A 6,312-nucleotide genomic window follows, 5' to 3' on the forward strand; every position below is an offset into this window, starting at 1 on the left:
GATCAGGCCAAACCCCACCCTTGGAAGGGCTTAAGAAGAAAAAGTTGGGTCATCTCAGGGTGTCCCCAGAGCAGTCAAAATTCTAAACCTGTGGCTCTCTTGGGGGTCTCAACCTGGCTGTGCCCTGAACCCTCCCAGACCCACCTCCCTGGGACCTGGCTAAACAACACTGCTTTGCCGGGCATGGTTGCTCACACCTGTAATCCCAGCACTTTGGGAGGCTGAGTTGGCAGAATCACCTGAGGTCAAGAGTTTGAGACCAGCCTGACCAATATAGTGAAACCCCATCTCTACTAAAAATACAAAAAATAGCTAAGAGTGGTGGCAGGTGCCTGTAATCCCAGCTACTCGGAAGTCAAAGGCAGGAGAGTCGCTTGAACCCAGGAGGTGGAACTTGCAGTGAGCAAAGATCACGCCATTGCACTCCAGACTGGGCAAGAAGAGCGAGACTCCACCTCAAAAAATAAAAATAAAAGACAACAACATAAAAACACTGCTCCAAAGCATAAGTGATGTACAGTCAATGAGGAGCATTAACACAGAACACAGTGTGTGGACCTGGCTTGAATCATTTGAATAAACCAACTTTATGTAGGCATGCTTGGGACATTGAGGAAATAGGATTCAGACGAAGTAAAGATGAAATAAAGAAAGTATTGTTAATTTGTAGGTTAAAATGGTATTGTAATTGAGTAAGAAAAATTCATCAATTTTCTGAGTATTTAAGAGTGAAATGTCATGGTATCTATGATTCAAATTAATTCAGCAACATGTACAGGAGACATGGCAAAATGTTACTAATTGTTCTGCTAGGTGATATGTACATGGAAGTTTATTAAACTATTTCTTTTTATATTGTTTGGAAATACTCTCATAATAAAAAGTTTAGAACATAAAAAGGGTTCAAGCCAGGGAGGAAGGACTAAGGGTTTGTAACCAAAGAAGTAAAAACATGAGGTTGTTCTTTGTGAACAGAGGGAGCTTTCCTCCATCATTTTCTGCCTAAGGCCCTGGTTTCTAGTGATTAATTTGTTAAACATTAGTTAGTAACTGCTGGGAGTGAGCCCCGAGGGGAGATAAAAGAATGAATGATAAGACACCCCCACTGCCCTCAAAGAGTAAATGTCTAGGAACAGAGAAAGTATGCAGATTCCATAGTTGCACTCTGGAGCCAGACCACCTGGGTTCAGATTCCAGGTATGACACATACTAGGTGTTTATCTGTACCAGTTAGTTAAGCTTTCTGTGAATACTAAGCGGATTTATCTTGTAGGTTGTCATAATCATTAAATGAACTGATATAGGAAAAGTTCTTAAAATTAATACTTTGTATTAAAAAAACAAGCAATATATATAATACATAGTAAAAGTTTTTCTAAAAAGAGATTTTGACATAATCCCAGTGGGGAGAATTCATTCCAGGATCCAGGGCACAAATATGAGCAAAGATTTAGAAAGTAACGCATGAAGAGCGCTTTGAGAATAGCAACTAATCCACCACAGTTAGGACTTTTGGGTCTGTTAAAAGGAGTGCTGAGAAACAAAACCGGAAAGGCAAGATGGGCCCAGATTACCCAGAGGGCCAAGAATACCAAGCCAGAGTCGTGGCTCTGTCCTGCAGGCACTAGGGGACCTCCAAGAGTGTTTGAGCCAGGGAGAAGCATGAACGTTGGAGAAAAACTAATTATTCCCTGTGTTTTCAATAATCACTGTGTTCACAGCAAGTGCCAGACATTGGGAGCAAAATGGAAGCCCTCGTGGAAGCTTCAGTTTAGAGGAGGAAGGAGATGTTGAATAACCGAACAAATAAGAGTTATGAAGAAAAAGTGCAGAGTGTTCTGAGAGTTCAGAAGAAACCTAATGTAGCTGGAGGGGTGAGGAAGTCAGGCTGAAGAGGTGACACCTGGCTGAGATGTAAAGCTATGCAGGAGTGGGCTGAGTGGACTTGGAGAGAAGAGCTTGCTGGGCAGAAATGGGCTCTGTGGCAGGAAGGGAAATGACATTCTAGACCTTCTAGAAAAATGCTAGTGGGGGTGGAACCAGGGGCCTGGGAGATTGTGGTCTGAGATAAGAAGGTGTTAGGCAGGGTTAAATTACCCACCACCTTGTCCACACTGATTGAGCCAGATACCAATACCTGACCAAAAGACAGGCTCCTTTAGACCTCGGCCAGGTCACCATGAGGTGACCTCGAGTGACACCAGATAGTTATTGCTAGAACCAATCAAAGCCTCTCTCAGGGAGTTTGAACATGAGACAGAGAGGGAGAAAAAGACTCAGAGATAGAGAAAAACACACTGATGGATAAATAGAATACAGTGGCAATACAGAAATTGACATGACATGAACCCTATAGACCATATTAAGGATCTTCGTCTTTATGTTAAGAACAAATACTGGCAAGAAATGATGGGGGCCCGAACGAGGATTACAGAAGCAGAAATGAAGAAGAGGAGGTAGTGATTTTAAACATGTGTCCATAATGACACTTCTCCCTTAATTCCGTCTTCTCGAGTGTGGTCTGGACTTAGTTGTTTGCTTTTAACAGATAGAATATGGAAAAAGTAATAGTGTGTGACTTCCAAGATTAAGTTCTAAAGAGGACTGCAGCTACCATCTTGAGCACATATGTTCTCCCCCTCCCACTCCTCCTCCTCTCCCACTACCCCTCCCCATATGGGGGAAGGAAACTGTCATGTGGTAAGAAGCCCTGTACAGAAGTCCATGGGGAGGAACTGAAGCCTCTAGCCAATATCCAGCAAGGAACTGAGATCTGCTTACAACAATGAGTAATTTTTTTTTTAATTTCCATTTTAATTTTACATTCAGAGGGTACATGTGCAGGTTTGTTACAAGGATATATTGCTTGCTGGTCTTGTCACCCAATAGTAAACACAGTACCTAACAGTAAGTTTTTCAGCCTTTACTCCCCAACCTTTGAAGTCCCCAGTGTCTACTGTTGCCATCTTATATCTGTATGTAGCCAAGATTTAGCTCTCACTTATGAATAAGGACATGAGATATTTGGTTTCTGTTTCTATGTTAATTCACTTAGGGTAACGGCCTCCATCTGCACCCACATTGCTGCAAAGGACATAATTTCATTCTTTTTTCTGGCTGTGTAGTATTTCATGATGTATATGTACCATATTTTCTTTGTCTAATCTGCCGCTGATGGTCACCTAGGTTGACTCCATGTCTTTGCTATTATGAATGGTGCCAGGATGGACATATGAGTGCATACGTCTTTTTGGTAGAACAATTTATTTTCTTGGGGGTGTATACCCAGTAACTGGATTGCAGGGTCAAATGGTAGTTTGGTTTTAAGTTCTGTGAGAAATCTCCAAACTGCTTTCTATAGTGCTAGCTGAAGTAATTCATGTTCCCACTCTGCAGCCTCACCAGAATCTACTAGGTTTTTAAGATGTTTTCATAATAGCCATTCTGACTGATGTGAGATGGTAGCTCATTGTGGTTTTGATTTGCATTTATCTGATAATTAGTGATGTTGAGCATTTTTTCATACCTTTTTTTTTTTTTGCCACTTGTATGTCTTCTTTAGAGAAGTGTCTGCTTATGACCTCTGCTCGCTTTTTTTTTTTTTTTTTTTTTTTTTGAGACGGAGTCTAGTTCTTTTGCCCAGGCTGGAGTGCAGTGGTGCAATCTCGGCTCCCTGCAACCTCCGCCTCCTGAGTTCAAGCAATTCTCCTAACTCAGCCTCCGAGTAGCTAGGGTTACAGGCGCAAGCCACCATACATGGCTAACTTTTACATTTTTAGTAGAGATGAGGTTTCACCATGTTGGCCAGGCTGGTTTCAAACTCCTGACCTCAAGTGATCCGCCTGCCTCAGCCTCCCAAAGTCCTGAGATTACAGATGTGAACCACTGCACCTGGCCACTTTTTTTTTTTTTTTTTTAATTAAACAGGGTCTTGCTCTGTCATCCAGGCTGGAATGCAGGCATGATCATAACTCACTGCAACCTCAAACTCCTGATTTGCCCACTTTTTAATGGAGTTATTTATTCCTTGTTGATTTGTTTAAGTTCCTCATAGACTCTGGATATTAATTCTTTGTCAATGCATAGTTTTTAATAGTTTGAGGTCTTACATTTAAGTCTTTAATCCATTTGAGTTAATTTTTGTATATGGTGAAACAGAGGGGTCCAGTATCATTCTTCTGCATGTATCTAGCTAGTTTTCCCAGCACTATTTCTTGACCAGGAGTCCTTTCCTCATTGCTTTTTTTTCTGTGAACTTTGTTGAAGATCAGTTGGCTGAAGGCATGCCGCCTTATTTCTGGTTCTCTATTCTGTTCCATTGGTGTATACGTCTATTTTTCTACCAGTACCATGCTGTTTGTTTTGGTTACTGTGGCCTTGAAGTGTAGTTTGAAGTCAAATAATGTAATGCCTCTTGTTTTGTTATTTTGTTTAGGATTGCTTTAGCTATCTGGGATCTTTTTTTTTTCCATATGAATTTAAGACAGTTTTTTAAAATTTTAAATAATATTAGAGATAGGGTCTTGCCATGTTGCCCAGACTGGTCTCAAACTTCTGGGCTCAAGCGATCCACCCACCTTGGCCTCCCAAAGCTCTGAGATTACAGGCATGAGCCACCACACCCGGCCAGTTTTTCTAATTCTATAAAAAATCACATTGATCACGAATGATATTAAAAGTGGATTCTCTAATACATAATGAAATAATTATGCAACTTAAAAAAAAAGTGGAATCTCCACCCATAATCTACCTTTGAGATGACTACAGCCCCAGATAACAATTGGCCTAGAACTTCATGAGAGATCAGCTAACCTAAGCCACCCTCAGACTGCCAACTTTCACAAACTGCATGAAATAATTAACATGTTTTAAGCTGCTAAGTTCTGGCACAATTTGCTATGCACATTGCATAATGAATACAGAGGGAGATGAATGAAATTCATACATAGGTGGAATTGCTAGGACTTGACAATCCTAGCTATTGGGTATGGAGGCACAAAAGAAGAAAGAAGAAAACTGAGCTTTGGACCTGGCTCACTGAGGTTCTAGGTTCTATTTTTAGAGAAGGGGTCGGAACACAGGAGGAAGAATTTTGGGGAGAAAGAAAATAATTTCCATTTCGAACTCATTAAATTCAAGAGGCTGATGAGATTTTCAGGTGAATGTGTCCCCTGGAGATTTGAAAATATGGCAAAAAGTGTTAGAGTGGAGAGGGCTATATGGATGGAAGTCATTAGGGTAGAGGAGAACCGTGGCAGTGGAGGGCATTTCCAAGGAGAACAAGGAGATAATAAAAGCAGATGAAGGGCAAACACCAAGAATCAGATATATTTGCGGTCCCAAAAGAGGAAAAAGAGAAGTAATGCTCAGAATTAAAAGAGTAAAAACTCTAAAGAGAGTTTCAATAAGGAGATGTTCAACAGTATCAGAAACTATAGAAAGCAATCCCTATCTCCGGAAAGTTCGATCTCACATTATACATCTGCATATTATCTATAAATCTCCTAGTTGGGGCAAGTCAACACTGGCTGCACAAATTAAATAAACTTTCAAGAGCTACAATGCAAAAAACAAGACCTGAATTATGGTCACCCCAAGCAAAGCACTGGCCACATGTGACACTCCCCACACATGGTCTATGTGTCTTTACAACACTCCTCTCAAACTGCAACAGAAGGAATGCTCACAGTTCTCTCTAGACAGCCTGCTCTTTTTACAATGGGGGGTTTCAAGCTGCAAAATATGGAGACCTTCTCATTTACCTCAGGATAAGGATATTTAGGAGCTTGAGGAAGCAGAGAAAATGGTTTCCAGGGATACATGCCAAGCCTCCTGAGAACTAGAACGTGGTTCAGAATGCAGCAGCAGTTTTTCCAGCAGCCTGCATTCCTAAAACATCTCCTGCACTGATTCCTTTCTCTACTTGCTGCTTCTTGTTAATCTTCTGCTAGCAGACAGCTTCCTATGCCTCCATTCACAGCCCCGCTGTTTACGGAAGTCATCACTTGCTTCATACTGCCTGCTCACTGCCTTCTTTCCACATTTTTCGGTTTCTGTGTCAACACTGGACTGCTGTCTATCAGCCGTCTGCTTTTCTCAAACTCTGTGTACCTCTGTTCATCTCTGTCTCTAGTTCAAATTTCTCTAAGAGAGGCTTTGATTGGTTCAGAAAGTCCCTATCCAGTGCCACCCTAGGCCACCTCCTAGAGACTAAAGAGCATGAAGCAGTGTGTCGTTTAGTCAGTTGTTAATTCCTGGTTCAACCATTCATTGCCAAAATGGTGGGGAAAGTGGTTACCCAAGGTTAGAGAA

The sequence above is a fragment of the Aotus nancymaae genome, unplaced genomic scaffold (genome assembly GCF_030222135.1).
Source record: "Aotus nancymaae isolate 86718 unplaced genomic scaffold, 86718_ANA_hifiasm-v0.15.2.pri h1tg000062l, whole genome shotgun sequence".
Classification (NCBI taxonomy): domain Eukaryota; kingdom Metazoa; phylum Chordata; class Mammalia; order Primates; family Aotidae; genus Aotus; species Aotus nancymaae.